At 44.9% G+C, this 20,345-nt stretch overlaps 1 long non-coding RNA gene across 1 annotated transcript; it reads left to right on the forward strand.

The window, feature by feature from the left end:
* The first annotated feature begins 13,464 nt into the window (after positions 1-13,464).
* Positions 13,465-15,450, forward strand: LOC145425973 (uncharacterized). The gene is made up of 3 exons (XR_013906741.1): positions 13,465-14,060; positions 14,470-14,519; positions 15,107-15,450. It is a non-coding gene; the product is annotated as an uncharacterized LOC145425973 (long non-coding RNA).
* The last annotated feature ends 4,895 nt before the right edge of the window (positions 15,451-20,345 follow it).

The raw sequence follows: 20,345 nt of genomic DNA on the forward strand, positions 1-20,345 counted from the left end.
GCTGCTTAGTGGCTGCAAAAAAAATATCTGGCCCAGATAAATTCCTCGGTTTGAAAATCTGACTAACCTTTTAGTTGAATAGCCATGATATAGGGCCTTGGGGGTGGGCATGTTTTACAGCATCCAGAGGATGGTCGGTGTACTCCAACCCACCTCTGGCGCTGGTGCCCTACCCTCAATTTTAAATGCATTTAGACACTAAGGGTTTTCGGGAGGAGCCGTGCTGCTCTCTGAGAGGAAGCTAGTACCATGCTCTCCTGAGTTTTAAATGCACTTTAGAACAGCACACAGCAACACTACATATGAGCGGGCGTAGGGAGGTTTGAGGTCTTCACTCACCCCGGTTCTGTTAGCCGTCAGGGCTGGGGGGCTGGGAGGAGGTGCTGGCCGTCAGACTGGGGTCAGGGATGCAGGGCCTCCCTGCTACTGCAGATAAGGAGGTGGTCCTCCATACCTGCTTCATGCCCTGGTGGATGGGACTATGGTTCCCCACACTCCCTAGCAGATTGTTACATGGAGAAACCTTTGGAAAACAAGCATGCTGATCCACACAGGTGTACACACAGGTGGTCACAGACGAGGACTACAGCTTTCTTGGCTGCTGCCACAAAGCACATTGTGCGCTGTCTATCTTGCGTGCTGCACAATATCATTTAATATTTAGTATCTACTGTTATCTACTGCAAGCTAGATTATTGTGATGGTGCTGTATTTATTATGTTGCTGTCTTTGAGCGGCTGCTTCGATCAACTACTTTTGTTTTGATTGTCACGATCACCGTCGCTCTCACTGTCTGTGTGCGAGAAAATCTGGATCCTGTTCTCATATGAATGATGCTAATCTCCATCTGTCGTTATCATAATCTGTTATCATCCCAGCACTGAAACAAGCTAACAGTTCACCTGTAACTCAGTTTGTAATCCACATGTCTGAACTACAGATGAACGTGATCGGCTCAGACGCTGCTTGTCTGCATTTTTATTCTCTCCTTTCTTCTGCAGCTTAAGGACTGAAGCAGTGTGTGCATTACACCAGAGATTTGGATTTTCTTCTGCTTTTAATAAGCCTGAACAAACAGAATGCTTTCTACTCTATTTTGCTTGTAACTGTAGGTTTTTATATGAAATAAAACAATTTAAGCACAAACATCGTTTATTACTTAGTAAATACTGATATCTATGACTAGCTAGTTTATTGTGATGGTATGGTGCTTTGTTTTCTCTATTATTATGTTGCTCTTTGTTGTTTGCTGTCTCCTCTGTTTGTTTTTGTTTGTTTGTTTGTTTGTTTTTTTTCTCCATACAGGTGACCCAGGAGTTTTTTGTTTTTTTTTTTGTCTCTCTTCCCCCCCCTTCTCACCGTCTCTTCTCCCCTTTGGTTTTCTTTCTTTCTCTCCCCCTCTCTCTCTCATTCATTCCCCCTGTCCTATTTATTAAAAAAAAAAAAAAAAAAAAAATGACAAAGGATGAACTGAAGCTCTGCCATCACGTAATGTCGCATACTGCTGTTTCTGATGTCATTTAGAAAGAAAAAAAAAAAAAAAAAAAAGCACAAACATCCTAAATGATCTAAACATCAGATATTATCTGAGGAGTACCAGCCAGACAGAGTCAGGCTCACCTTAATGCACAACTTGGGAGAGAATTTTCAAACGCTGACACACTGATCATCAGACACCTTCACGAGACAGTGAGTAATGTATCAATCACGAGTATGAGCACGCAAATATGTGTGGAGATTCTTTTCTGAGGTCGGGTTACACCGAAGGACGGCTTTGTCACTCCCTCCTTGACAAAGCAGTCAGAGATGTGCGTATAGTGCTTATCACTGCTAATCAAGCCAGTAAAGTAAGATGTTCTTGCAGCGTTTAGTCAGTTGAACAAGGTTAATAAGGTCTTTTTCCACATCTGTTCAGCTTTTCTACAGAATATAATCCTGCATCCAAGAGGAAGGATTGACGGTTTGAAATAAGCTGTATTTTAAGGGGCTACACAATGGAGAGCTAATCGACATGTATTATTAAAACAATTGAGGTTACCACAGATTTTTGAAAACGTGGATGTTTAAATAAGGCAGAGAGATTAGAATATAAGTGCAGAATTCAGATATAGCTTCTGAACTTTAGAATGAATTATGTAGTAGTCATTTTGTGGAGTATGTCTTACTCGGCTTGTTTATACTCTGCCTGAACACTCACACCACTTTATACAACACGCCTCATTAATGGCACAAGCTTTAAGTGCTTTCTATCCCACACTCACACTGCAGTGGGCTGTGGAGAACAACCTGGGGTCAGCATCGTGCCCGAGGATATTTGGCATGCAGACTGATAGTCTCCCTTCTGAACCACAGCCACACTATGAGATCACATCCTTCTAATTACAAGGATTATGTTTCTTCCCTCAGGAGTTGGGATGATGGGCAGTGAGTACGACTGAACATAGAGATGGGAGGAGCTGAGGAAAGCATGAAAAGCTCTGAGACAGAATGATTGGCTGTTTATTATTTGACTCAATGGCACGTAAATCAATTCATAATCCTGCTAATGTGGTTTTCTTTCAGAATCTCTGGTTGCTATGCTCTCTCACAATTAAAATGAGTCCACAGTTCATTTCTTTTCAAACGTTCAAACTCAGTCTTTTTATCTTTCATGTTGTTTTTACGTTGTTCTAGTGCAACACTCAGGCTGTAGTTTCCAGTTCCTGTGTATTATCTGCACACATGGTTTCTGACAACAAAGCTGACTTTGACTTGGAACATGTCGTGTCAGCAAAAGCTCTGGATAATGTTTCAGTGAGTCCTGTTCTGCAGACAAGAAATACTATTTGGCAATAATAGCAATAATTTTCCACATGGAAAATCTTTCTATACAACTTTGTTTGCAGTGTGAGCTTCACTTCTATTTGTAGAACACAAACACTCATGTTCTCTTGTCCTCTTATACTCTGTCCAGGTCTGTTGAAAATAATGTCCCAGTGGAAAAGCTTGTTAGTTTAGGCCTTTATAGATTCTGATGATCTCTGAGCAGCAGCAGAAGGAAATAAACCTCCAACAGAACGAACTCTGGGAAATTCAGTCATCTTTTCACAGGTGGGGATGAGGTGAGAGAAACAAAGAGCTTTTAGAAATAACAGTCAACAAACACATTATTGGGATGAAGTCCTTTCAGCCTCTGTGCGACACACAGACAACCTCCCACAGACACACACAGACAACCTCCCACAGACACACACAGACAACCTCCCACAGACACACACAGACAACCTCCCACAGGCACAGACACACACAGACAACCTCCCACAGACACACACAGACAACCTCCCACAGACACAGACACACACAGACAACCTCCCACAGGCACAGACACACACAGACAACCTCCCACAGACACAGACACACACAGACAACCTCCCACAGACACACACAGACAACCTCCCACAGGCACAGACACAGACAGACAACCTCCCACAGACACAGACACACACAGACAACCTCCCACAGACACACACAGACAACCTCCCACAGACACACACAGACAACCTCCCACAGACACAGACACACACAGACAACCTCCCACAGACACACACAGACAACCTCCCACAGGCACAGACACAGACAGACAACCTCCCACAGACACAGACACACACAGACAACCTCCCACAGACACAGACACACACAGACAACCTCCCACAGGCACAGACACACACAGACAACCTCCCACAGGCACACACAGACAACCTCCCACAGGCACAGACACAGACAGACAACCTCCCACAGGCACAGACACACACAGACAACCTCCCACAGGCACACACAGACAACCTCCCACAGGCACAGACACACACAGACAACCTCCCACAGGCACAGACACACACAGACAACCTCCCACAGGCACAGACACACACAGACAACCTCCCACAGACACACACAGACAACCTCCCACAGGCACAGACACACACAGACAACCTCCCACAGACACACACAGACAACCTCCCACAGGCACAGACACAGACAGACAACCTCCCACAGACACAGACACAGACAGACAACCTCCCACAGGCACAGACACACACAGACAGACTGTAGACAGATGAAACGAACATATATTGATGAACTCAGGATGACCTACTAGCCTTGTGTACATGTGAGAGCTTCAGGTATATAGAATTACTGAAGGCTGTTGTTGAGTGTTAGTAAAAGGCGTACATGTGACAGGCGTGTACTCTCTGACGTGAAATGTTTCTGAGGCCAAGGTAAGGCCAAGCTGGGCAGCCAAGACCAAGAAATGGACCAAACACACCAGAATTGTTATATGTAGCAACGAGCAGCACTTTGCATGTTGAAGGACACGTGTATCAGCAGGGGTGGCTTACCCAAGAACACGAGCCACTCTTCTGTGGTCCTCGTGTGGTTCTGGGGCACACCGCTCCTCCTGGCTGCCTGACCCACGTCTTCGCCTTTCACCTTGAATCATGTTCGCTGAAGCCAGAACTTTTCTATGTCTCACAAAAAAACAAGTCATCTGTTCACCAGCCGTTATGTTTATCAGTAGGCTGGCTTTATTGTGCTCATTAATGCTGCAATAAGGACATAGTTAAAGCCTTGTATTCTTACTTGTATTGTTCCAACAGTTGTGCTGGGTCAGGGGTGTCAAACTCAATCGCACAGGGGGCCAAAGGTCAAGGCCCGCTTTAGGTCGCGGGCCACACAAGATAAACATTTATTGAACACTAAAACAATGTGTTTAAACATAAATATGAATCAAAACAGACAGGAATATTATTAAATAAACTTCAAAAAATAAACTTTAACTTTAAATATTTTGCTCTCCATAAAAATATATCCTGTCAAAATTACACAAGTTAGAAATATGAACATGCTGCCAGAAACCCAGAAAAATAAATGAGAGCAAACACAAGGTTGGAGCCGCATGTAGACGAGCTGGGCACTGCTGCAGGAGTGCAGCTAATAAACTGTGTGGGCCAGTCAGTGTCTCTCCCTGAGTGCATCATTACACTGCAGCTGCATCTGCACAGGTGCAGCTCAGCAAAGTGCGCTGACTTGGTTCAACATTACTGCAACAGGGAAAGTGAGGCAGGCTGCACACTGTTAACCTTTGCTGTATTTTTCACAGTAAAATACCACAAAATGCCCAGTAACTTACCTGAAAACATTTCTACAGTTAATTACTGTAATTTGCTTTGCATTATGGGTATATTAAGGTTATTTACATTTACTTACTGTATTTTTTAAAATTGCGGTAGTAGTTATACCTACCGTTAACACATTAGCAGTAGTGCTACTGTATTATGTGATTTGAATGGTTCATCATACTGTTTGTGTATTTTTACTCTTTCAGTGGTTGGTTGCAATAGTGCATTACATTTTAACTCTTTCACTGCCAACCATTTCCAGATTTTCCTCCAACCTATGCCATTTGTCAGTATGATACCAGTGAAAGTATTATGGTTTTGACTTTTTAGGGGACTTGCCTGTGTGTAAGGTTCAAGAATTCTGATCATCTAATCTGCTGCATGCAGTTGTATGCACATGCACAGCTGCTGCAAATGTGTGCTTGCCACTGCGTTGCCAAAGGCGAACTTCAGTCAGTGGAGAATATTGTAATAATTTGGCGGAGGCTTCTCAGTCGAGCAGTAACTGAATTGCTCATTTACTGAACGTGCAACATGTACAGAACTCTTCTGGGAACTAGTCAACCCAACTTAGTGAAACACACACTGAATGCATGCTGGCCCCGCCCACCCACCTACCTCTACCAACCACCACTCCATATCCTGACTGACATGACCTGTGACCCAGTGATTGACAGGAGAGGAAAGACAGTCCAACTTTGTTAACTCTTCATTACGATATGCTCGAGAGGACAAAAGATTTTGCACCTCGTTATTGTTGGACCTCTGTGTGGAAACTGCAAACAGGACGTCATAAGGTAATGCAAAGGACTCTCCTACCTAACATACTCGTTTATTAATTCTTTTTTTTTAATTTTTTTTTATTTTTTATTTTTTTTTCTAAATGACATCAGAAACAGCAGTATGCGACATTACGTGATGGCAGAGCTTCAGTTCATCCTTTGTCATTTTTTTTTTTTTTTTTTTTTTAATAAATAGGACAGGGGGAATGAATGAGAGAGAGAGGGGGAGAGAAAGAAAGAAAACCAAAGGGGAGAAGAGACGGTGAGATGGGGGGGGAAGAGAGACAAAAAAAAAAAAAAAAAAAAACTCCTGGGTCACCTGTATGGAGAAAAACAAACAAACAAACAAACAAACAAAAACAAACAGAGGAGACAGCAAACAACAAAGAGCAACATAATAATAGAGAAAACAAAGCACCATACCATCACAATAAACTAGCTAGTCATAGATATCAGTATTTACTAAGTAATAAACGATATTGTGCAGCACGCAAGATAGACAGCGCACAGTGTGCTTTGAGGCAGCAGCCAAGAAAGCTTTAGTCCGCGTCTGTGAATACCCATGTGTGCATACCTGTGTGGATCAGCATGCTTGCATTCCAAAGGTTTCTCCATGTAATGATCTGCTAGGGAGTGTGGGGGGGCCACAGCCCCGTCCTCCAGGGTGTGAAGCGGGTATGGAGGAGATCAAAACTCCAGACATCCAGAGGCCCCCAGAACACAAGAGACCATGGAAGACCAACAGAGGGGCAGCCGCGCCACTGTTCCAGTAAGAGCTGAGGAGAGTCCCAGATGAGGGCTCGCCCAGCAGCCGCGGAGCAGAAGTCAGGGGGAGTTGCAGTGACGCGCCCGTGAGCTCCGCCGGCCCCCAGCTGTGCCTGAGTGACCGAGCCCTAGGCCGAGAGGCCGGGGGCACCCCACCTCCAAAGGGGCCCGAGCGAGCCCCAGGCCCCAGGCCCCGACAAGCGGCCGCCAAGGAGTGAGCCGGTGTGTACCCGGACGCCCACCCCCAGACACAAAGAACCACCAACACACCGACACCTGAGGGAGTCCGCCACCGGCAGGGGAAGTGGTGGTGGGTGGAGATAGGCCTCCAAACCTTGGAGGGCCTGAGGTGTCCCCAGAGAGGTGGCGTCTGATACCCAACCTGACATATAGACACAGACATACAGGCACACACAGACACAAACATCCATTCCCACCCTCATGCTCTCATATGCACTCACTCCACACTCAACCAACGTGGAGACAGACATAAAGAGACGCTGTACACACAATCACACTCCCCAAGCGTACTCTACAAACCGGGTCTAGGTACCCTTGCCCCTGGAGGGGGGAATTGCACCCAGACCCAGGTGGTGTGACCCTTTTCCCTGCGGTGGGGAGAGGCCGACCGCCCCGACTCCGCAGCAGCAGGGAGGCCCCACACCCCAGACCGCAGTCGGACGGCCAACTCCTCCCACTAGCCCTCCCGCTCCAGCAGGCCGCAGAGAATGGGGGTGGGAGAAGACTCCAAACCTCCCTCCACCCGCTCATTGTAGTGTTGATGCATATGTGTTCTAAGGTGCAATTAAAACCCAGGAGGGCATGGAGCTACCTGCCAAGGAGCAGCAGGTAAGCGCATAGTCCCTCCTGCTAACCCTCAATGACTAAGTGTATTTAAAATTGAGAGGTGGGCAACGACGTCAGGGGTGAGGTATACACCCTGATGGTGATTTGGACTCCGTGATTGTGCCCACCCCCAAGATCCTATATGTATGTGTAATGAGAGTGTGAATAATGTGAATGTCTAAGTTGTGGGATAAAATTGAGGCAGAGGCAGCCAGAAGGGGACAGGGGGGGTAGCCTCCTCTGCACCCTGGTGACATACCCCCACTCCAAGGCCCTGCATGTGTGGGTGGTTGTGGAGGAGCGGGAAGAGGGAGGCAGCTGGAGATGGGGAGGGAAGGAAGGGAGGGGCAGGTAACCCCTCCCTGGGGCCAGCTCCCCCGCTGACCCCAGTAGGCACTCCCACCCTCCGCGACCCGCCAGGGAAGGGGGGCCCAGGCCCATCAGACCGGGGCCCAGTGCAGTAGCGCCCCCCGGCTCCACAGAGCCCTGGACAGTCCACCCAACCCCACCACAGAGAAAACTGCACCCACCCCACCAACCACACATCTTCCAGACTACATAAGACGGTAAACGCCCAGGCTGAGATCTTCCTCCACCTCTCCTGTATCTCCCCCTCCTGCAGAGAGTTCCTGAGAGAAGAAAGCTCCTGCAAGATGTGACCATCCCCCCCACCAGTTGAAGAGCCCCCCAGGCGGCTCGATGCACCGGCGGCACCCTGCTCCAGGGCCGGGCCCCCATGCACCCACCCGCCCACAACCCCGGCAACACACCAACCAGGACCTGAGCCCCCGAGGCCCGGCCCGGGCCCCAGCCCAGAGACGGAGCGCCCCCAGAACCTCACGCCCATCCCGGACCCACCCAGGGGCAGCCAGGTTGCCAGGTCAGTAACCCGCGTCCGTCAGCACAGACCCTCCCCTAGCCCCGCTGCACGCAGCCGCGAGGAAACAGTCACCTGAGAGCCAACAGAGCCCTCAACCGGACGTGACCGCTACCCCGGGTTGAGCCCCCCAAGGAAGATGCCTCCGGGGAACCCCCCAACGCCCTAAGCCTGTCCCTACCCCCTCACCAATCACAACAGTGAAGGCGGGACCAAACTATGACCCCCCACCCCCACTAGGTGATGGAGCTGATAAAAGGGGCCCAGAGCAATTGATCTGATGTGGTGGCAGAGGCTGTGTCAAGACTAATGTAATCTAATAGATAATTTCTATATTGGTTAGAATTAAGATTATTTTTATTTTTCCAGTTCATGAGGACTGTTTTCTTGGCTATGCATAGGGCAGTGAAGATCATATGGGCTATATTCTTTTCTGAAGTGACATTATCTAAGCTGCCCAACAAACACACTAAGGGGGAGGTTGGAATGTTACATTTCAGACATTTTGATAAGTCTTCACATATCTCGCGCCAAAACTTTTGCACTGGTGGACAGAACCAAAGAGCGTGGATGTAATTGTCTGGTGTATTGCCTTGACAGTGTGAGCAGTTGTTGGAAGATGTAAAGCCCATCTTGAACATCCGATGACCTATATAGTGCACTCTATGAAGTATTTTGTATTGTATTAATTGCAGACTGGGATTTTTAATTAATTTAAAAGTTTTTAAGCAAATCTGAGACCAGAAGTTTTGGTCTAGGTTGACTGATAAATCTGCTTCCCACTTTGCAGTAGGAAGGGATATTGATTCATCTAATTTAGAAAGTGTTCTATATATTTTAGATAATAATTTGGGGGATTTAAGAGTAAGAAAATGTGCCGCACTTAGTGGTGTTTGTAATTCAACTTGACTGAGGTTAAATTTCTTTTTTACTATGGATTTAATTTGTTGATATTCTAAAAACCTTGTCTTGTTGATCCCATATTGTTCAACTAGTCTGTCAAATGGAATAAATTCTGTTCCCTCTAATATATGTTCTAAGTATTTAATTCCTTTACAACTCCATTCTGGGAAATTAATCATATTATTGTTTTGTAATATGTCAGGGTTATTCCAGATAGGTGTACGTTTGCATGGGATTAATGAAGACTCCGTTATTTTTAGAAACTCCCACCATGCTGTTAGAGAAAAGCTGATGTTGATACTTTTAAAGCATTCATGTCTTTTGATGTTTGAGCTAATAAATGGTAGGTCTGAAATCTCTAGATCCTTGCATAGTGCCTGTTCAACATCTAGCCAGGGCTCAACTAAGAAGGTATGTTTTAACCATTCTGAGATGAACTGAAGCCTGTTGGCTAAGAAGTATTGGTGAAAATTAGGCAGATCTAATCCTCCTCTATCCTTGGTTCTTTGTAGCGTTTTTAAGCTAATACGCGGGGGTTTATCTTTCCAAAGGAATTTGGAAATATATGAATCCAGAGATCTGAACCAATCTTGTGATGGTTTGTTAGGGATCATCAAAAATAAGTAATTTATTTTTGGCAAGATCATCATTTTTATAGTGGCGACCCTTCCCATGAGTGATATGGGTAAAGATTTCCATCTAGTCAGATCGCCTTCTACTTTCTTTAGAAGTGGGATGTGGTTTAGTTTAGTTAAGTCTGAAAGCTTAGGAGAGATATTAATACCTAAATATTTAATATTTCCGGATTGCAGTGGGGCAGAGGAAGAATTATGGAAGGAGCAGTTAATGGGGAGAACTGTAGATTTTGGCCAGTTAATTGAATAATCTGAAACTCTTGAAAACCAGTTTATTAAAGTAATTACCTCAGAGAGGTTGGTTTGTGTGTTTTGCAGAAAAAGCAACACATCATCCGCATAGAGACTGATTTTATGTTCTATGTTCTTACATTTTATGCCCTTAATTGTTGTAGCCTGTCTAAATGCTGCTGCTAGAGGTTCGATAAAAATTGCAAAAAGTGAGGGGGAGAGTGGGCATCCCTGTCTGGTGCCCCGCTTAATTCTTAAGAGCATATATATTTTTTGTGTGTGGGGGGGAGGGAGGGGGGGCTTAAAATCGGTGTTAGCTTGGTCGAAATAGCACATTAGCTGAATTATTCTGGAAAAAATAGGTTGTGTGTGTTTTTTTCTTTTCTTATTTATTTATTTATTTATTTATTTATTTATTTATTTATTTATTTATTTATTTTTTTTTTTTGGCCTGTCCCGTTTGGCTCTTTTGCCATCAGAATTGTTGTCTAAAGGCAAGAAAGATACCCAACGGATTTACTTTACCAAACTGACCATCCCAGCCTTGCCGTAATGGTCCATTTGATTCACCTTTTATTGTTTATTTTATTTTCACTTACTGAATACGGGACAGACTTGACTGGGGGAAAGAAGGGGAGAAAGAAAGAGGGAAAGAGAAACAGCTGAGAAGAGGGACGGGGGAGAAGGGCAAAAGACAAAAACCAACAGAACGGGCAGAGAAAAAAAATGCATATATCAATCACCTGGATCACCTGCTGAGAAAGAAAAAAGAGAGCAAGCAGAAGAGAACAAGAGTAATAGAATAAACAACATCACAATGATATATGGGAATATGACAGTAAATACTAAATATTAAACATTATTGTGCAGCACATAAGATCAACAGAACACAGTGTGCTTTGAGGTAGGAGCCAAAAAGGGTGTAGTTTGTGGGTGTGATCACCCGTGTGTACACCTGTGAGCATGGACGCGCTTGTTTTTTGTTTTTTTTAAAAGGTTCCTTCATGTAATAATCTGCTAGAGGGTGTGGGGGGGCCACAGCCCCGTCCTCCAGGGCGTGAAGCAGGTGTGGAGGAGATCAAAACTCCAGACATCCAGAGGCCCCCAGAACACAAGAGACCAAGGAAGACCAACAGAGGGGCAGCTGCGCCACTGTCCCGGAAAGAGCTGAGGAGAGTCCCAGATGAGGGCTCACTCAGCAGCCGCGGAGCAGAAGCCAGGGGGAGTTGCAGTGACGCGCCCGTGAGCTCCGCCAGCAGCCAGCTGCGCCTGAGTGACCGAGCCCCAGGCCGAGAGGCCGGGGGCACCCCACCTCCGAAGTGGCCCGAGCGAGCCCCAGGCTCCAGGCCCCGATAAGCGGCCGCCAAGGAGTGAGCCGGTGTGTACCTGGACGCCCACCCCCGGACACAAAGAACCACCAACGCACCAATGTCTGAGGGGGTCCGCCACTGGCAGGGGAAGTGGTGGTAGGGGGAGATAGGCCTCCAAACCTTGGAGGGCCTGAGATGTCCCCAGAGAGGTGGCGCCTGACACCCAACCTGACATATAGACACAGACATACAGGCACACACATATACAAACATCCATTCCCACCCTCATGCTCTCATATGCACTTACTCCACACTCTACCAACGTGGAGAGAGACATAAAGAGACGTTGTACACACGATCACACTCCCCAAGCGTACTCTACAAACCGGGTCTAGGTGCCCCCGCCCCTGGAGGGGGGAACTGCACCCAGACCCAGGTGGTGTTTTCCCTTTTCCCTGCGGTGGGGGGAGGCAGACCGCCCCGACTCCGCAGCAGCAGGAAGGCTCCACACTCCAGACCGCAGTCGGACGGCCAACTCCTCCTCCTAGCCCCCCTGCTCCAGCAGGTCGCAGAGAACGGGGGTGAGAGAAGACTCCAAACCTCCCTCCACCCGCTCATTGTAATGTTGATGCATGTGTGTTCTAAGGTGCATTTAAAACCCAGGAGGGCATGGAGCTACCTGCCAGAGAGCAGCAGGTACGCGCATGGTCCCTCCTGCTAGCCCTCAATGTCTACGTTTATTTAAAATTGAGAGGTGGGCAACGATGCCAGGGGTGGGGTGTACACCCTGATGGTACTTTGGACTCCGTGTATCGTGCCCACCCCCAAGATCCTATATGTATGTGTAATGAGAGTGTGAGTAATGTGAATGTCTAAGTTGTGGGATAAAATTGAGGCAGAGGCAGCCAGAAGGGGACAGAGGGGGGGGGGGGGGGGGTAGCCTCCTCTGCACCCTGGTGACATACCCCTACTCCAAGGCCCTGCATGTGTGGGTGGTTGTGGTGGAGCGGGAAGAGGGAGGCAGCTGGAGATGGGGAGGGAAGGAAGGGAGGGGCAAGTGACCCCTCCCTGGGGCCAGCTCCCCCGCTGACCCCAGTAGGCACCCCCATACTCCGCGACCCGCCAGGGAAAGGGGGCCCAGGCCCATCCAGACCGGGCCCAGTGCAGCAGCGCCGCCCGGCCCCACAGAGCCCGGGACAGTCCACCCAACCCCACCACAGAGAAAACTGCACCCACCCCACCATCCACTCATCTTCCAGACTACCTAAGACAATAAACCCCCAGGCTGAGATCTTCCTCCACCTCTCCTGTATCTCCCCCTCCTGCAGAGGGAGCTCCTGGCGAGAGGAAAGCTCCTGCAAGATGTGACAATCTCCCCCACCAGTTGAAGAGCCCCCCAGGTGGCTCGACGCACCGGCGGCACCCTGCTCCAGGGGTGGGCCCCATGCACCCACCCGCCCACAACCCCGGCAACACACCAACCGGGACCCAAGCCCCCGAGGCCCGGTCCGGGTCCCAGCCCAGAGACGGAGCGCCCCCAGAACCTCACGCCCATCCCGGACCCACCCAGGGCCAGCCAGGCTACCAGGTCAGTAACCCACGTCCGTCAGCACAGACCCTCCCCTAGCCCCGCTGCACGCAGCCGCGAGGAAACAGTCACCGGAGAGCCAACAGAGCCCCTAACCGGACATGACCGCTACCCCGGGTTGAGCCCCCCAAGGAAGATGCCTCCGGGGAACCCCCCGACGCCCTGAGCCTGTCCCTCCCTTTTCTTATTTAAATATATATTTAGATATATATTTTCCACGGGGAGGGGCGAAGAACACAGGCACAACGACAGTCTTTGTCTTTTTCCCGCCGAGTGTGGTGCATTGTCCTCCTGCGCTTCTGTTCTATGACTATTGAGAAGCTGGCCATGCTAACAGTGGGACATTTAGCTTCAGCTAAAGCAGCAGGTAAAAATACACATTTAATGAGAATAAAGAAAGACAACTTTTTTTTGGAAATTTAGAGACTGCTAAAACAATCTTATCCAGTTTTGAGCTTGCTCATGTAGGTTAGCCTGCTTTATTTAATTTTGTGTGAGCTGCAGTACACAACACTAAAAAGTTAATATAACATTAGGTTGGTGGCATGAGGAACTCCAACCTAAGTTTAATATTTATTATTTTTTTAAGTGGGAAGGGGAGCATGTTTTTTTTCCTTTAATACAACGTCTTCCAGGGTCTTTTTCATAGGAAAACCGTGTAACGTCTGTGTTAGGTTGGTCAAAAGAGCAATTAGTTGAATTATTCTTGAAAAGATGGGTTGTGTTTTTTTTTTCTTTTATTTACTTATGTAAATATATTTTTCAAGGGTTAAATAAATGCAACATTAAATTAACAATTGTCTCTCTGTCTTTTCCCGCCCAGTGTGGTGCATTGCTGTCCTCCTGCCCTTGCTGGCTGCGCTGACAGTGTGATGTAGCCTCAGTGTTTGTGTTTTAAAGGCTTTTTCCACCAAGATGTCTGTTGAGAGAGAGATGACCTTACCCATCACACCAAGGGTAATAGCGCTTGGTAAGTAAATAGTTTCAATCCTCTTGTAATATTTTTTGTAAAAAATCTATGTAATTATTGTGGTATTTGTACCCACAACAACTTACTTAACAGGGGTTTGTCTGTTTTATATTGTATAAAAATAGAATCCACACAGTTTGCTGCTGTTTCTCTTATTATTTATTATACACAATGACCAACAGGAAAAAACAGCCTAACATTTCAGCACAGGCCAAAATGCCAAAACATTAGGCAGTTTTTTCCTGTAATTGATCATAATTTTCATTACATAATAAATAATAAGAGAAATAGCAGCAAACTGTGTGGATTCTATTTTTGTACAGTGTGAGGCCTGCTATCCAGCATTCTTGTGGAAACCTTATTTGTAAGGGTGAGCACATTGTCTTATTGGACTCTTGTCTGTTTTTAGGGAATAATTTCATGTCTGCAAGCCGCTGGATGATCAGTTTGGAGGGCAAGGTACTTTATGAGCCTGAGCAGATGCATGACTTTGCCAGCACCCTTGCTGTCTTCTTTGCGTCATACTACGTTTTCAACCTGGAGTATCAGGAGTCAGCGTCCATCACACTGGAGATGATACAGAGGTAAATACTTTACACCATTAAAGCTTACACCATTTAAGAATGAAATATATGTGATAGCTTGACTACAGTTGCAGAAACATATAGGTGATTGCTGTAATGTATGTTTTAATTTTGAAATTAAAGCAGCCTTTTTTCCGTTAAAAGGTTCTTTGTGAGGATCAATCCAGACATGGGAACAAAATGCTTTGCAAAACTTGGTACAAGCTGCAAGACAGGTCGTGTCGTAAAGAGGAAGGTTACAAGAATCAGCCCTCGGATCACCACCTTCCTCCAGCGGCTCTCTGAGTTTGAATGGAGGACTTCCAACTAGGTAAGAATACAGAGATGATAATATCTTTTACATAGCTGATAATTATATACATACTGTACACACATCCATACAACAGTATGAATGATCTCAGACAGATGTGAACAAGTGAATAACCTGAGCAAACATGAATATTGATGATGTGTCTTTGACAGGTGGTGATAAAGACTACGCTGAACCCGACCATCCTGGTAACGGAAATCTAAATCCCATGTCACATTCTATTTCCTGGGACCCACTGATAATTATTACATTTTGTAAATGATTTTTGTTTTATAATTGTAATAGTTTATTTAATGTTCATGCTGGTGGGTTTGTCCTGTTTTTAGTGGAATGAAAAACTGTTTTCCTTAAAAAAATCAGACACAGAAAGGTGAAGGACTGTGTAGTTTTCATGTACGCTTCTATTTATTTTGGTTATTGACATTGTTTTTATTCAGTTGAAAAATGTTTTTCTTGTTAAAAAAATATCAACAATAAATGTTGGTTTAATTCACTATTCTGAGACTACTTTATTGAATTATATTGTTTTTTGTAAATGTTCTTATATTGAATATGAATGTTAATATTATTTTATATGCTGTAAAACACAATTACAGTCTAAACAAATTATACTGTACACAATTACAGTGTTATACCATAAACCACATTTGCAGTACAGTGATACTATAAAACTTAATCACGGTAAGTCTTTCTAACTGTAAACCACGTTTACAGTAAAGCTGTTATACTGTAATATATGTTTACAGTAAAGTGGTTGAACTGTAAAACATCACAACAGTAAAGATACTGTAGATTAGTAATTACAGTAACTTACTGGCAATAGTGTTGCCAGTAAGTTGCTGTAAAAATACAATAAAATGTCTAACAGTGCACTGGTGCATTAGTGACAGCTTCACTGCGTCACACATGTCCATGAACTGACAGGTTTCCTTGCTGAGCTCAAAACCTCGATTGAGAACTTTTCCCAGCTCAGCCAGCGGAGCTCTGTGATGAGGAATGTGGGCAAACTCTGAATCTATTTCCCACATGAAAGACTGAAACTGACGGTGATTTAAACCTTTAGCTCAGATCAAATGTACTTTGACGTCTTTTCCCGTCGTTGTCCCATGCATCGATTTAATGTTCAATATTTCCTCTCCACGGATGAAGATGGTCAGCTGTGCAGTGTCCATCATGTCTGTACTTTCATCCACAGAGAGTATTTAATAACGTTTTTGCTTCTTTCACAGCTGTGTTCTTAAATCAGTGACCGTCTCACAAACCCGATCAGCAATCGTATTTCTGCTCAGGCTCACGTTTGCCTAAATCTGCGTTTTGTCTGGACACAAGACGTCCACAGCTTCATCCTGCAGCTCTTCAGAGCGGTACCGGCCTGATTTGGCTCCTCTGCTACAATAAAACTTGCTTTTACAACAGCTTCACTTTGTGATTTTGCTCTGGTGACGAACGTCTGCTGAAATGTCAGATTCTACTTCCTGTAGTTTCTGTATTTAGGTTTTTCAGCTCATCCTGACGTTTTGTCTCGCAGTGCCGTCTTAATTAAATTCCTTCATTACAGCCACATTAGCTCCACTAATAAGACGCACGGTTTACCAGCATGTCTGTAAACATATATTCAGCCTCCCACTGGTGCTGAAAGGCTCTGCTTTCAGAGTCAACTTTTCTCTCCACCATTGTGAGCAGCGAGCTTCAGTAATAGAAGTTTGACTTGATTGATGCAAATGTTCCCAGTTAGCCTAGCCAAGGAGGCTGCAGCGCTGCATTATGGGATCTGTAGTTTGTATATTATTAGCGCCTCATCTCGCCGGGCCATGCATAACAACAATAGCACATCTATATAAAAGGATCTCGCAGGCAGGATATAAATGTACGGATGTGGCCCGCGGGCCTTGACTTTGACACATGTGTGCTGGGTCCTGCGCTGTCTGGCTCTCCACTCCTGCTGCTGAGCAGCCTCCGCTCACACATCAGCTAGTCTTACGCCATGGGTTGATGTAGATTCTTATGGGTCTCCTTTGTTACTTTTTCATTAGCACTCTTTCCAGCCAACTCTAAGGCTACGTTCACTCTGCAGGTCTTAATGCTTAACTCTGATTTTTTGATCAAATCCGATGTTTTTGTCTGCTCGTTTACACTACAATTAAAATACGACAGCAAACGCGCTCTAGTGTGAACGCTCAAAGCATGCGCAAAAGAAGACGTCACACACAACGCGCTCTGTTCAGACCCAGAGCAAACAGTGTTGTTTGACTGATGGCCTTAATATAAAGACTTGTTTCAGACTTTGCGTTTCCCAATTTTGCTTTAAGTTATAAAGTTATTTTGTTATTTACGTTTGGCCTAATAATGATCCTTATTGCTGTTTTAGAGGAGCGCTGCTTCAAAAGATAGTTGCAGATTTCTGCAGTACAAAGAAAATGTTCACGTTTCTCCAACGTTGTCTTCCCAACAGTTTCACTAACATCTACACGGGATGGCCAGGAAGTGTTCGCGATGTCTTCTCCGGAGCTGATAATTGGCGTCTGTCTCGTGTCAGTGACGTAAAAGACGGATTTAATGCGACCTGACCATCAAACAGCAGTCGCTTTCTGAAACATCAGATATGTGTCGGATTCAGCACCACATACGAAAGTGACCCAGATCGGATTTGACAATATGGGATTTGTGCCGTTCACAGTCACACCATGATGGGATAGATGGTCTCATAGGGTCAGAAAAGTTGGATTTGATGGGCTTTCACCTGCAGTGTGAACGTAGCCTAAGCCTACTAAATGAAAACACGTGGCTCAGTAGCACAAAAGACCACTAAAGCTAGGAAACACTTATTTCAAAAGCATATGCTTTACTAACTATAAGAAGCTAACATTTTTAATAGCTCACCTGAGAGCCTGCATCATGCACAGTGGCTGTGTCTTCAACACTGTAGCCCACACCATTTACTGCATGTCACTGACTGGTAATCTGAAAGTGTGTGTGTTGTCCAACTGAACCATATCCTTTTGGTTTTTTATTTGGCAATATTGAGTTTGAAAATCATCAAGATGACATTTGCCATAATCTGGAGATACTTAATGAACCGCAGACGCACAAAGATGCTTCTGTCGCCGTTTCACAGAGGTTTTTGGTTTCCAAGCAGTTTTCAGCCGAGTCCTCTGGGCTGCTGTTAAAGCTCCATGCTTGAGTTAGCACTTGGGTTTTGTGTTCTTCTACAAAAAGGTTTGAGAGACCATTTTATTTCCTTTTCTTTTCTTTCTTTGCACACTTGAAATGTATATAGTTGGTGTACTAATAGATCATCTAATGACTTTTATTTTACATGGAAGTCATTCTAAACTGTCCTTTTCTGTCTCATTTTCCAATTGGCTGTTCACCAAATCACTGTTCAGGTTGCTCCCCAATTTCAGGGGTGTCCCCAGTCATTACTGGGAAGAACAAAGGAACACACTGTTGGCATGTTTTATTTCATCTAGTGTGGATAATGATGAGTAAAAGACAGCTACCTTCACCATGCAAAACAACAGTGTGACACAAAGATGAGGTTATGTATCTCTGTGTTGACCATCAGTCAATATGACAAATTAAACAGCAGTGACATTTTATCTGGGTGGAGGTAAAAACCATTGTTATAAAGCGAAATGCAAGCAAGCATGGAGCTAAAATAAATAACAGTGTATTTTAGTCTGTTTGCTCTTGGTTTTGAGTGAAGGTACAGAAACAGTATATAAGTGCTGGTGTTCGGTTCAGCACCTGCACACTTGAAGGCTGAAGTTACAAGCTGACACTGATAACAGGGAAGATAAGGTAAGAGAGATACTCCCTACAGTATGTGACAAAATTTGATTCGATTTGATTGATGACCCTAATCATGACCTTTTGACCTCCCCCCTCCCCCCCGGAAGTGTGTAATTTGATCCCCTAAGCGCGCCACCTGTTGCGCCACCTGTTGTTGGAAAGGCCATCAGACTGCTGAACACGTCATAGACACCTCAGCTTCACTACTGGAACTTCAACATTATGCACTCCACACTGTATATAAATGCCACTTGTTTTGCACATATTCAACTCTGTATATTTTATATATTTTATTTATTATTTTTTTACTATTTAATTTGTAAAATATGTGTATACACACACACACACACACACACACACACACACACACACACACACGTAGAAAAACATTTAGTATACACATCCAGAAATGCATACACTATTATATATTGTACATATATTTATTAGTTTCAGGTTGGCCATTCTTGTATTTTGCTCGTTTGTGTTGTTGTGTTTGCACATCTCTGTTGCTTGTGGGGCTCGCACACAAGAATTTCACTCGCATGTGCTGTGCCAGTGTGCCTGCACATGTGATGTGACAATAAAAGTGATTTGATTTTGATTTGATTTGATTTGAAAAAAAAGAAAAAAGTTTTTAGAGGGAGGGAGGGGTCTGCGGCATGGGAGGGGAATAAAAGCAGAGAGGAGGAGACCGTCACAATTTCTAGGCACAGACGCAAGATGGATCCTTTCATTCTGCAGCTGTGGAGCAGGGAAATTATTTTACTGCTATTGTTAAATAATTGTCATCATTACCATTGCATTAATAATATAATCTGGAGTTTATATTGCATTCAGAGGTTTAAACAGTGTCTCTTTCAGAAAGACTGAGTTGCAGGCTGACAGGAAGTTGTATGCAGAAGTGAAAGCAGATAGTTATTTTGAGCCGCAGGCTAAGACGAGGCTTTAACAATGTAACAGATAGCTTTAAGAAGGCCTTAAGCAGTTATGACTATTTTATACACAATGCATATCTGTGCTTATTAAAGAGTTGGAGCTCGGTCAATTAATTGGGGGTCGGAAGCTTTGTTCGGCGCGATGTTCGGACAATCTATTGTGCAAGTGACTTGGAGCCATAGAAGGAATTGCAATACATGCTTACAAAACACTTATATATCAGATCATTTTATATTAAGGGTTTAGTAGAGGTTCTTGGTTAAAACATTTATTTAGTAGAAGACATACACATAGTCTCAGTGAGCTTCTGGTCTGGTAAAAGGTCAGAAGTGCAACAGGTGAATTGAGAAAGAGCATTTGAGGACGAGACACAGACAGTAGGTGAAGAGGTGACACAAAGAGCATGTGAGGTCAACACATACACACACATTAGTCAGACTTATTTAGAGGAGAGATTAGTTATGTCTAGACAAAAAAGAGGAACAATTCACTTTAAGATAAGAATGGAAAGTACCAGCCGTAAAAATAGAAGATGATCTTCTAGGTGAAAAGTCATTCTGGTGTTGATCTGATCTATGTATAAAATGTATCTGTGACGCATGAAGGGGCGTCAGTAAATCAAACCCTGATGCTATAAAATATCTGTTCATGCTTTGATTAAGT

Source organism: Astatotilapia calliptera, chromosome 3 (assembly GCF_964374335.1).
Source record: "Astatotilapia calliptera chromosome 3, fAstCal68.1, whole genome shotgun sequence".
NCBI lineage: Eukaryota > Metazoa > Chordata > Actinopteri > Cichliformes > Cichlidae > Astatotilapia > Astatotilapia calliptera.